The 13475-nt window shown below is 47.5% G+C and overlaps 2 non-coding genes across 2 annotated transcripts; one reads left to right on the top strand and one right to left on the bottom strand.

The window, feature by feature from the left end:
* Positions 1-7250: 7250 nt before the first annotated feature.
* Positions 7251-7322, bottom strand: trnac-gca (transfer RNA cysteine (anticodon GCA)). The gene has a single exon. It is a non-coding gene; the product is annotated as a tRNA-Cys (tRNA).
* A 2672-nt stretch (positions 7323-9994) lies between these two features.
* Positions 9995-10066, top strand: trnac-gca (transfer RNA cysteine (anticodon GCA)). Its single transcript has one exon. It is a non-coding gene; the product is annotated as a tRNA-Cys (tRNA).
* Positions 10067-13475: the final 3409 nt, after the last annotated feature.

Genomic DNA, 13475 nt, shown 5'->3' with positions numbered 1-13475 from the left:
TTTTGTTTGATTTATTGATCCGGGATACTTTGCCTCATTTGCATCTTATTGACAAGGGGCTTTGTCAGCTGAATTCCGCTGAAAAGTGTTGACTTAAGGAAATGAAGCCCTTCGGCCCATCTTGCCCATGCTGACCAAGCTGTCCCATCTACGCTAGTCCCACCTGCCTGCGTTTGGCCCGTATCCCTCTAAACAATAGACAATAGGTGCAGGAGTAGAGGCCATTCGGCCCTTCGAGCCAGCACCACCATTCAATGTGATCATGGCTGATCATCCCCAATCAGTACCCCGTTCCTGCCTTCTCCCCATATCCCCTGACTCCGCTATTTTTAAGAGCCCTATCTAGCTCTCTCTTGAAAGCATCCAGAGAACCTGCCTCCACCGCCCTCTGAGGCAGAGAATTCCACAGACTCACCACTCTCTGTGAGAAAAAGTGTTTCCTCGTCTCTGTTCTAATCCTTTCCTATCCATGTACCTGTCCAAATGGTGTTATAGTTTTTGCCTCAACTACCTCCTCCGGCAGCTCGTGCCATACACCCACCACCCTCTGTGTGAACAAAATGATCCAATTCATTCTTTCCCCTTTCACCTGAACCCTATGTCCTGTGGTTCTTGATTCCCTTACAGGCCTGTCCCACTTGGCGATTTTTTAGGCAAGTGCCGGCGACTGCCATGGTCGTAGCAGGTGGCCGATAACCCGACGACAATCTACATCATAGAAACATAGAAACATAGAAACATAGACAATAGTGCAGGAGTAGGCCATTCGGCCCTTCGAGCCTGCACCGCCATTCAATATGATCATGGCTGATCATCCAACTCAGTATCCCATCCCTGCCTTCTCTCCATACCCCCTGATCCCTTTAGACACAAGGGCCACATCTAACTCCCTCCTAAATATAGCCAATGAACTGGGCCTCAACTACCTTCTGTGGCAGAGAGTTCCAGAGATTCACCACTCTCTGTGTGAAAAAAGTTTTTCATCTCGGTTTTAAAGGATTTCCCCCTTATCCTTAAGCTGTGACCCCTTGTCCTGGACTTCCCCAACATCGGGAACAATCTTCCTGCATCTAGCCTGTCCAACCCCTTAAGAATTTTGTAAGTTTCTATAAGATCCCCTCTCAATCTCCTAAATTCTAGAGAGTATAAACCAAGTCTATCCAGTCTTTCTTCATAAGACAGTCCTGACATCCCAGGAATCAGTCTGGTGAACCTTCTCTGCACTCCCTCTATGGCAATAATGTCCTTCCTCAGATTTGGAGAGCAAAACTGTACGCAATACTCCAGGTGTGGTCTCACCAAGACCCTGTACAACTGCAGTAGAACCTCCCTGCTCCTATACTCAAATCCTTTTGCAATGAAAGCCAACATACCATTCGCTTTCTTCACTGCCTGCTGCACCTGCATTCCTACCTTCAATGACTGGTGTACCATGACACCCAGGTCTCGCTGCATCTCCCCCTTTCCCAATCGGCCACCATTTAGATAATAGTCTGCTTTCCCGTTTTTGCCACCAAAATGGATAGCCTCACATTTATCCGTCATCCTGGTGCCATCCCACGACAGCGCCCACGTCAGGAGAAGTCAAGCTACGCTCATTGGCGTCAAAACCACTGTCGCCGAAACATTTTTCAACGTGTTGAGAATTTAGCGGTGACCAGAAAGACGCAACGGCGTTTTGTGCGGCTGAGGAGACGACTCCCAGCGGCCGCCCGCAAACATGTGGCGGCAAACTAGTCGCCTTAAGGATCGTCTAAGTGGGACAGGCCCATTAGTCTGCATAAATGTCAGGACTGTCATATGAAGAAAGACTGGATAGACTTGGCTTATACTCTCTAGAGTTTAGGAGATTGAGAGGGGATCTTATAGAAACTTACAAAATTCTTAAGGGGTTGGACAGGCTAGATGCAGGAAGATTGTTCCCGATGTTGGGGAAGTCCAGGACAAGGGGTCACAGCTTAAGGATAAGGGGGAAATCCTTTAAAACCAAGATGAGGAGAACTTTTTTCACACAGAGAGTGGTGAATCTCTGGAACTCTCTGCCACAGAGGGTAGTCGAGGCCACAGTTCATTGGCTATATTTAAGAGGGAGTTAGATGTGGCCCTTGTGGCCAAGGGGATCAGAGGGTATGGAGAGAAGGCAGGTACGGGATACTGACTTGGATGATCAGCCATGATCATATTGAATGGCGGTGCAGGCTCGAAGGGCCGAATGGCCTACTCCTGCACCTAATTTCTATGTTTCTAAAAGATTTGAATATTTTTAATAAGGAAACAACACCCCCACATCCTTTCCCACATCAAAAAGGATGGGACGTTGAACTTTCACCGGACAAATACACCGTCCTGGAGGAACACAGGGGGTCAGACAGCATCTCTGGAGAACACCACTAGGCATTTGGGTCGAGGCCATTAAACAGCAATTTGCCAACTCATTCTTGCCAGAAGGAATCAGCTTATGTGAAGAAGGGGCTCGATTAGATTAGCATCTGCACATTTCTCCAGAGATGACACCTGATCCGATGAGATACTCCGGCCATTTTGTGTCTTGTCACCTTACCAATGTTTGTCATTCTGTGGCCAACAAACTGAATTAAAACAGGTCACATTCATTGGTAGACAAAAGCGCTGGAGAAACTCAGCGGGTGCAGCAGCATCTATGGAGCGAAGGAAATAGGCAACGTTTCGGGCTGAAACCCATAGGGTTTCGGCCCGAAACGTTGCCTATTTCCTATAGTGGAGATTGAACTGCAGATGCTGGAAAATCGAAGGTAGACAAAAGTGCTGGAGAAACTCAGCGGGTGCAGCAGCATCTATGGAGTGAAGGAAATAGGCAACGTTTCGGGCTGAAACCCTTCTTCAGACTGATGTGGGGTGTGGGGGGGGGTGGGGGTGTTGAGAAGAAAGGAGAAAGGAAGAGGAGGAGCCAGAGGGTTGAGGGAGAGCTGAGAAGGGGAGGACACAGCAAGGGGCTACCGGAAATTGGAGAAGTCAATGTTTATGCCACCGGGGTGCAGACTGCCCAAGCGGAATATGAGGTGCTGCTCCTCCAATTTCCGGTGGTGCTCACTCTGGCCATGGTGGAGGCCCAGGACAGAGAGGTCCGATTCGGAATGGGAGGGGGAGTTGAAGTGCTGAGCCACCGGGAGATTTCATAAATGATAGGAGCAGAATGAGGCCATTCGGCCCCTCACGTCTACGCCATTCAATCATGGCTGATCTATCTCTTCCCTCCAAACCCCAGTCTCCAGCCTTCTCCCCATAACCCCTCACACCCGTACTAATTCTTATTAAAAAGATTTAAATCGTTTACCCTGGTCTGCCAACCAGTTTGCCCCAGAGTAGGGGAATGAAGAACTGGAGGACAGAGGTTTAAGGTGAGAGGGGAAAGATTTAATAAGAATCTGAGGAGCATCTTTGTCACGCAGAGTGTGGTGGCTTTCTGGAACGAGCCGATGGGAGTGTGCAAAATTAGAGTACATAGTATTGGGCGAAGGGTATTGACATGGATAGAGAACTGGTTGGCCGACAGGAAGCAAAGAGTAGGGATTAACGGGTCCTTTTCAGAATGGCAGGCAGTGACTAGTGGGGTACCGTAAGGCTCGGTGCAGGGACCCCACATTTACAATATACATTAACGATTTAGACGAGGGAATTAAATGTAACATCCCCAAGTTTGCGGATGACACAGAGCTGGGTGGCAGTGTGAGCTGCGAGGAGGATGCTAAGAGGCTGCAGGGTGACTTGGATAGGTTGGGTGAGTGGGCAGAAGCATGGCAGATGCAGTATAATGTGGATAAATGTGAAGTTATCCACTTTGGTGGCAAGAACAGAACAGGTGGCAGATTATGATCTGAATGGCGTCAGATTAGGATAAGGGGAGGTGCAACGAGTTCTGGGTGTGCTTGTACATCAGTCACTGTAAGTAAACACGCAGGTACAGCAGGCAGTGAAGAAAGCTAATGGCATGTTGGCCTTCATTGCGAGAGGATTTGAGTTTAGGAGCAAGGAGGTCCCACTGCAGTTGTACAGGGCCCTGGTGAGATCGCACCTGGATTACTGTATACAATTTTGGTCTCCTAATATGAGGAAGGCCATTATTGCTATTGAGGGAGTGCAGCGTAGATTCACCAGGTTAATTCCCGGGATGGTGGGATTGATGTATGATGAAAGAATGGGTCAACTGGGCTTGTATTCACTGGAATTTAGAAGGATGAAAGGGGATCTTATAGAAACATATAAAATTCTTAAAGGTTGGACAGGGTAGATGCAGGAAAAATGTTCACGATGTTGGGGGGGGTCCAGAACCAGGGGTCACAGTTTAAGAATAAGGGGTACGCCATTTAGGACTGAGATGAGGAAAAGCTTTTTCACCAAGAGAGTTGTGAGTCTGTGGAATTCTCTGCCACAGAAGGCAGTGGAGGCCAATTCACTGGATGTTTTCAAGAGAGAGTTAGAGTTAGCTCTTCGGGCTAACGGAATCAAGGGATGTGGGGAGCCAGCAGGAACGGGGTACTGATTGTGGATGATCGGCCGTGATCGTATTGAATGGCGGTGCTGGCTTGAAGGGCCGAATGGCCTCTACTCCTGCTGGAAGACAGAGGGAAAGAAGGCTAGGTGTGAATATCAGTTGACCCGTTACTGATTTAACCCCTCTGTGAACCTGACTAGGAGCCGAAGGTCCCGGAGAAAACCCACGCGGGTCACGGGGAGAAGGTACAAACTCAGTACAGACAGCACCCGTGGTCAGGATCGAACCGGTGTCTCTGGCGCCATGAGGCAGTAACTCTACCGCTGTGCAACGTGAATATATATGTCATAATGAAAGAAAGAAATGGTTAATTTTGCATAAAGCAAGTGATGGTGTCTGGGAGTATAGATATATAGTGTATCATTAGATTGTGGATCGATACACCATTCAATCTGTCCCCCCCCCCCCCCCCCCCCCCCCCCCCCTGTGTGACCTTTTGCAGTGTGTCTGCTTGCACAAGGCTGAAGGGCTTGACCAGGCAGAGACAAGGATTGAACCTGCGTGTAGGGGAATTTGCTGTTCATTCTCAAAATAAAGTTGATTTGGTCTAGTGCTTGAGTCAGTGTTTTTTACTGAACTAAACTAGGGGGGGGTGGAGTAAGCTTTAGAAGAACGTATTTACAGGACTAGTGTAGATGGTGTGGGCAAGGTGGGGAGGAGACGCCTGTTTTCACAATGTATCACTATAACTCTCGAACTGGGGGTACAGCTCAGTGGTAGAGCATTTGACTGCAGATCATTTGACTGCTGGGTGGCCCCTCATCAATATTTCAGTCATTGAAAATTTCTTTCTAGTCCCAATCTGTGATTATAGGGGTGGTGCAGCAGTGGGGTTGCAGTGGTGTTGCTACCTTACAGTGAGCGCCAGAATCCTGGGTTCGATCCTGACTACAGACAGTTTGTAATGTTCTCCCTGTGACCACGTGGGTTTTCTCTGGGTGCTCCGGTTTCCTCCCACACTCCAAAGACGTACAGGTTTGCGGATTATTTTTCCACAACTGGTCTGAAGAAGGGCCTCGACACAAAACGTTACCGATTCCTTCGCTCCAAAGATGCTGCCTGTCCCGCGGAGTTATTCGAGCACTTTGTGTCTATCTTCAGTGTAAACCAGTTTCTTCCTACACAAGTTTATAGGTTAACCTCTCTGTCCTGGGTCTCCTCCATGGCCAGAGTGAGCAACACCGGAAATTGGAGGAACAGCACCGCATATTCCGCCTGGGGAGTCTGCATCCTGGGGGCATCAACATTGAATTCTCCCAATTTTGTTAGCCCTTGCTGTCTCCTCCCCTTCCTCAGCCCTCGGGCTCCTCCTCCTTTGGGTGACGTTTTGTGTCGAGACCCTTTTCCTTTCTGCTCCCACCCACCCCCATCAGCCTTATACTTGTCGTAAGTTGAGAAATGGAGACCAAATCTTTTGGAAATGGTCTGGTTTGCCTGCTAGAAGGAATCTCATATCTTCCAGGTGTAGAATTTCGAACAAAGACGTACAGGTTTGTAGGTTAATTGGCTTGTTATTAGAAAAATGTAAGAACTGTCCTTGGTGTGTGTGGCATAGTGTTGGTGTGCGGGGGTCGCTGGTCGGTGTGAATCTCAAACCTAAACTAAAACTAAATCTGGATAGGTTCTTGATCAATAAACTGGAAGGCTACGGACCCAGTGGTGGCAGGTGGGATTAACCTAAAGTCAATTTCGGGACAGAAAGGACAGAATGGGCTGAATGGCCTTCTTATAGTGATACAGTGTGGAAACAGGCCCTTCGGCCCAACTTGCCCACACCGGTCAACGTGTCCCAGCTGCACTAGTCCCACCTGCCCGCGTTAGGCTCCAAACCTATCCTATCCATATACCTATCCATATTGTTCAAGAGGGAACTGCAGATGCTGGAAGATCAAAGGTACACAAAATTCTTGAAGAAGGGCTTCGGCCCGAAACGTTGCCTATTTCCTTCGCTCCATAGATGCTGCTGCACCCGCTGAGTTTCTCCAGCATTTTTGTCTACCTTTTATAGGTTAATTGCCTCGTGGTAAAGTGTGTAAATAGTCCCTGATGTGTAAGATAGTGTCAGTGTGCAGGGTGAGAGGCGTGACCTCGGTGGGCCGAAGGGCCTGTTTCCGTGCTATATCTCTAAACTAAACTAAACATATTATGTTTCAGAATGGAACAAGAATATCAGACCACATTCCACATCCACCCAATCCATTGTATTCTGACGGGAAATGTCACCAGTCTTACAATCACATTCTATTGGAAACATAGAAACATAGACAATAGGTGCAGGAGTAGAGGCCATTCGGCCCTTCGAGCCTGCACCGCCATTCAATAAGATCATGGCTGATCATCCAACTCAGTATCCTGTACCTGCCTTCTCTCCATACCCCCTGATCCCTTTAGCCACAAGGGCCACATCTAACTCCCTCTTAAATATAGCCAATGGACCGTGGCCTCAACTACCTTCTGTAGCAGAGAATTCCAGAGACTCACCACTCTGTGTGTGTGAAAAATGTTTTTCCTCTGGTTTCAGTGAAAGACGGGGACATTCTAGAATTGATCATTATTTTAACCTGACATCGATCTCACTGGTCATGGCAAAAAGTTAGATTTTAGCTGGACTGCTTTAAAAATACTTGTTCGAGGACTAAAGTGTCAGCGCAAACTATTACTGATTATTATAATCACAATTTGGGAATAGAAATAGTTTTGAGTAACTTAAATATTGATGAGGGGGCACCCAGATTTGAACTGGGGACCTCTTGATCTGCAGTCAAATGCTCTACCACTGAGCTATACCCCCTATGCAAAAATATTGGTGAATGGGATCAGTGCAGTGGCTACTGTTTAACCGGTGTGGGTGAATGGGTGTTGAATGGACCTGTTTCTGTGCTGAATGACTGTGATACTAATATTCCGCCTGGGTTGCTTGCGTCCGGATGGCATGAACGTTGAATTCTCCCAGTTTTGCTAGCCCTTGCTGTCTCCTGCCCCTCCTTAACCCTCGAGCTGTCTCCTCCCATCCCACTGCCCTCGGACTTCTCCTCCTCCCTTTTTCCTTCCTTCTCCCCCCCCCACCCCCCATCAGTCTGAAGAAGGGTTTCGGCCCGAAACGTCGCCTATTTCCTTCGCTCCATAGATGCTGCTGCACCCGCTGAGTTTCTCCAGCATTTTTGTCTACCTTCGATCTTCCAGCATCTGCAGTTCCTTCTTGAACACTATTCCCACCTGCCTGCATTTGGCCCATATCCCTCCAAACCTTTCCTAACACAAACCTACCACAAGGCTCTCAATGACTATACTCTGGCTCCGATTTCAACTCAGTTCCTCAATACTTTGTGTGTGTCTCCACCTTGTGGGATGCTGCAAGCTGCTGGGTAATGAAAGATGATACAACGTGCCGGAGTAACTCAGCGGATCCGGCAACATCTCCGGAGTACATGGATAGGCAACGTTTTGGGTCGGGACCCTTCTTTCAGACGGATTGTGGGAGGGTGAGGGGTGGGGGGGGGGGGGGGAGAGGAGTCAAACAAAACCTGGCAACTGATAGGTGAGGGGGGGGTCTCTTGATAGGTAAATGTGTAGCAAGGAACTGCAGATGCCAGTTTATACCAAAGATAGATGCAAAGTGCTGGAGTATTCAGTGGGTTCAGGCAGCATCTCCAGAGAAAAAGGATAGGCAGATGATTAAACAAAGGGTAGAGGGGAAAGGTATGTGAGAAAGATAGAAGTTGTGCGAATTATGAAGCCAGAGGAAGGAATATAGGGTGATTTCACGAAAGGTCACTGGAGCGTAGATCCGAACCCACGTGACCGAAAATCTCAAGTGGAGGACATGCTAGACATCCGGTACATGTTAGTGGATGGGAAAACACGCACTTTCCCACCCGTTAAAAACATCGAAAACGGCCAGTTTTTGAGCTGCAATTTACTGTGCCAGTCGGGGTGACCGTGAGGCACAGCTACCTAGATTTACAGTCCAAAAAAAAGATAGAAACTAAGGTAAATTCAAGAGGGAGCTGAAGGTGCCAATCCAGCGGAAGTGAACAGCCGACATTTGCCGTGGAGATTTAAAGATCCAAAATATCGGGAATTATCGCGTTTGCTCGCTGCATTTCATCAATAAAGATAAAAAAGTCAATAATGCCTTACTTTTGATGAAATGCAGCGAGCAAACGCGATAATTCCCGATATTTTGGATCTTTAAATCTCCACGGCAAATGTCCGATAAGCATTTCCGCTGGATTTGCACCTTCAGCTCCCTCTTGAATTTACCTTAGTTTCTATCTTTTTTTTGTACTGTAAATCTAGGTAGCTGTGCCTCACGGTCACCCCGACTGGCACAGTAAATTGCAGATCAAAAACTGGCCGTTTTCGATGTTTTTAAGGGGTGTGAAAGTGCGTGTTTTCCCATCCACTAACATGTACCGGATGTCTAGCATGTCCTCCACTTGAGATTTTCGGTCACGTGGGTGCGGATCTACGCTCCAGTGACCTTTCGTGAAATCACCCTACAGGTAGTAGAAATGGGTGGGAGAGGTGGGACAAACAAAGAAACATAAAAACATAGAAAATAGGTGCAGGAGTAGGCCATTCGCCCCCTCGAGCCAGCACTGCCATTCAATATGATCATGGCTGATCATCCAAATTCAGTATCCTGTACCCGCCTTCTCTCCATATCCCTTGATTCCGTTAGCCCTAACAGCTCTATCTAACTCTCTCTTGAAAACATCCAGCAAATTGGCCTCCACTGCCTTCTGTGGCAGAGAATTCCACAGATTCACAACTCTCTGGGTGAAAAAGTTTTTCCTCATAACCATATAACCATATAACCATATAACAATTACAGCACGGAAACAGGCCATCTCGGCCCTACAAGTCCGTGCCGAACAACTTTTTTTCCCCTTAGTCCCACCTGCCTGCACTCATACCATAACCCTCCATTCCCTTCTCATCCATATGCCTATCCAATTTATTTTTAAATGATACCAACGAACCTGCCTCCACCACTTCCACTGGAAGCTCATTCCACACCGCTACCACTCTCTCAGTAAAGAAGTTCCCCCTCATATTACCCCTAAACTTCTGTCCCCTAATTCTGAAGTCATGTCCTCTTGTTTGAATCTTCCCTATTCTCAAAGGGAAAAGCTTGTCCACATCAACTCTGTCTATCCCTCTCATCATTTTTAAGACCTCTATCAAGTCCCCCCTTAACCTTCTGCGCTCCAGAGAATAAATCTCAGTCCTAAATTGCTTACCCCTTATTCGTAAACTATGACCCCTGGTTCTGGACTTCCCCCAACATGGGGGACATTTTTCGTGCATCTAGCCTGTCCATTTCCTTAAGAATTTTATATGTTTCTATCAGATCCCCGACTTGTTGTGTCTTATCTTCCTTCGTACTGAAGGACTGAATGGCCTTCTGCTTCCATAACAAAGTGCCTAGAAGTTAGGTTATCCCCCCTATCACCACATGGGGGTATAGCTCAGTGGTAGAGCATTTGACTGCAGATCAAGAGGTCCCCAGTTCAAATCTGGGTGCCCCCTTTTTAGGGTGATGCAGTTTGTAGAGAGAATACCAGTGTCTGTTTGAATGTTCTCCCTGTATCCCACACTTTCCCCCGGGTTACACTCCCACATCCCAAAGGAGATGTCTGAAGGAGGCGTCTGAAGAAGGGTTTCGGCCCGAAACGTTGCCTATTTCCTTCGCTCCATAGATGCTACTGCACCCGCTGAGTTTCTCCAGCTTTTTTGTGTAACCTCCCAAAGGAGATTAATTGGTTTATGTAAATGTCTCCTATTGCATGGATGAGATTTTGTGTTTAAAATAGAACAAGTGTGAATGGGTCAGCATGGATTCTGTGGGCCGAAGGGCCTGTTTCCATGCTGTATGTCTAAAACTAAAACTCATGCAACCTTAACTACCTTTATACTTGATTACAGATTAAAATTTGTGCGAATGGAGAGAAGGCAGGTACGGGATACTGAGTTGGATGATCAGCCATGATCATATTGAATGGCGAATGGTGCAGGCTCGAAGGGCCGAATGGCCTACTCCTGCACCTATTTTCTATGTTTCTATGTTTCTATAAAGGAGTGTGATTGAGTCGGGAAGGGTCAGAGTTTGCATTACAGGTGATGAGGTCCAGACTGTTCAAGGTCCAGCCATCATCGTTGGGACAAAGGAAGTGAAAACTGCTGGAGTGCAGGAGGATGAGGGATGATCTTATAGAGGTGTACAAAATCATCAGAGGAATCGATCGGGTAGATGCACAGAGTCTCTAGCCCAGAGTAGGGGAATCGAGGACCAGTGGTCAGAGGTTCAAGGAGAGGGGAGAAAGATTTAATAGGAATCTGAGGGGTAACTTTTTCACACAAAGGGTGGTGGCTGTATGGAATGAGCTGCCAGAGGAGGTAGTTGAGGCGGGGACTATCTCAATGTTTAAGAAGACAGGTACATGGATAGGAGAGCCTGTACATCCTGTAGCCACGGTCTCCGGTAGGAAAGTGCTGAGTCGGGACCTCCAAGCCGTCCCGACGTCAGAGTTTGGATCACCCCGACGAGAGGGCTTGTAAATCCGGCCGTCTGTCGTGGCGACTATGGAGAGTTCATGTCCCCGACCACGGGTGAACAAAGGAGGAGCTTTGTTGCCTTCCACCAGAGTGAAGAATGCTGTGGTGGATGTTTGTGTTGAATTTGATTGCATATTGTGTGCTCTTTTTAAATGTGTCGCTGCTGGTAAATTCATTTCACTGCACCTTCAGGTGCATGTGACGTATAAAATTGACTTTGACTTTGACTTTGAGGTTTAGAGGGATATGGACCAAACGCAGGCAGGTGGGACTAGTGTAGATGGGACACGTTGGTTGGCATTGGGCGAGTTGGACCAAGGGCCTGTTTCAATGCTGTAAGACTCAATGCCTCTAATCAATCTCTAGTGGGGGTGTATATCACAGTGGTAGAGTATTCCTCAGTGGTATCAGGAGGTCCCGGGTTCAAATCCAGGTTGCTCCTCAAATTGCCTCTTGTAATATCTCAAATGAATGTATAAACACTGAGAATGTCATAACAACTTTTAAAATTGTTAAAGGTTTGGACACGCTAGAGGCAGGAAACATGTTCCCGACGTTGGGGGGGTCCAGAACCAGGGGCCACACACAGTTTAAGAATAAGGAGTAAGCCATTTAGAACGGAGACGAGGAAACACTTTTTCTCACAGAGAGTGGTGAGTCTGTGGAATTCTTTGCCTCAGAGGGCGGTGGAGGCTGGATGCTTTCAAGAGAGAGCTAGATAGGGCTCTTAAAGATAGCGGAGTCAGGGGATATGGGGAGAAGGCAGGAACGGGGTATTGATTGGGGATGATCAGCCATGATCACATTGAATGGCGGTGCTGGCTCGAAGGGCCGAATGGCCTCTACTCCTGCACCTATTGTCTATTTATCTATCTCCACTTTAAATAATGCGGCAAATCTCTCCCGCAGTTCCATTGTGCAATGCCAAGTGGATCCGATCTCTGATAAGGAGTACAGCTCAGCTAAACATCCCCCTGAGTGTGGAGCAGCAAAAGATGCCTGGCTGTGCTTACTGTTCTAATCTGCAGATAGCAATCTTCAAATCCTCTTCTCATTCTGTCTCCATCGAAGTGAAGGTGATAAGAGCCAGGCAGAGCACTGTGCAGGAAGGAACTGCAGATGCTGGTTTAGATTTGAGTATAGCAGCAGGGAGGTTCTACTGCAGTTGTACAGGGTCTTGGTGAGACCACACCTGGAGTATTGCGTACAGTTTTGGTCTCCAAATGTGAGGAAGGACATTATTGCCATAGAGGGAGTGCAGAGAAGGTTCACCAGACTGATTCCTGGGATGTCAGGATTGTCTTATGAAGAAAGACTGGATAGACTTGGTTTATACTCTCTAGAATTTAGGAGATTGAGAGGGGATCTTATAGAAACTTACAAAATTCTTAAGGGGTTGGACAGGCTAGATGCAGGAAGATTGTTCCCGATGTTGGGGAAGTCCAGGACAAGGGGTCACAGCTTAAGGATAAGGGGGAAATCCTTTAAAACCGAGATGAGAAAAACATTTTTCACACAGAGAGTGGTGAATCTCTGGAACTCTCTGCCACAGAGGGTAGTCGAGGCCAGTTCATTGGCTATATTTAAGAGGGAGTTAGATGTGGCCCTTGTGGCTAAAGGGATCAGAGGGTATGGAGAGAAGGCAGGTACAGGATACTAAGTTGGATGATCAGCCATGATCATATTGAATGGCGGTGCAGGCTCGAAGGGCCGAATGGCCTCTACTCCTGCACCTAATTTCTATGTTTCTATGTTTCTATGTTTACACCGAAGGTAGACACAAAATGCCGGAGTAGACAAAAGTGCTGGAGAAACTCAGCGGGTGCAGCAGCATCTATGGAGCAAAGGAAATAGGCAACGTTGCCTATTTCCTTCGCTCCACGCAAAGAGTTGAACAATCTCCACTCTAGGAAATAGGCAACGTTTCGGGCCGAAACCCGGAAGGGTTTCGGCCCGAAACGTTGCCTATTTCCTCCCCTCCATAGATGCTGCCGCACCCGCTGAGTTTCTCCAGCACTTTTGTCTACCTTCGATTCTCCAGCATCTGCAGTTCCTTTTTGAACAAATGCTGGAGTAACTCTGGGGGGACACGAATAGGCATTTGGGTCGAGGCCATTAAACACAAATTTGCCAAACTCACTATTCGCAGAAGGAATCACCTTACCTGAAGAAGGATCTCGACCCGAAACGTCACCTATTCCTTTTCTCCATAGCATCTGCCTGACCCGCTGAGCGACTCTGGCATGTTTGTGTCCCAGCCACCTGAATTAAAACAAGTCAAGGAATTGGTGATGTGGGCTGTTGCTCTCATAAATGATAGGAGCAGAATTAGGTAATTCAGCCCTCCAAGTTCAAGTTCAAGTTCAAGTGAGTTTATTGTCAT

This window comes from Leucoraja erinacea, chromosome 27 (genome assembly GCF_028641065.1).
Source record: "Leucoraja erinacea ecotype New England chromosome 27, Leri_hhj_1, whole genome shotgun sequence".
NCBI classification, from domain to species: Eukaryota; Metazoa; Chordata; class Chondrichthyes; order Rajiformes; family Rajidae; genus Leucoraja; species Leucoraja erinaceus.
Note: the sequence above shows the minus strand (reverse complement) of the source record. Positions and strands in the feature narration are given on the sequence as shown.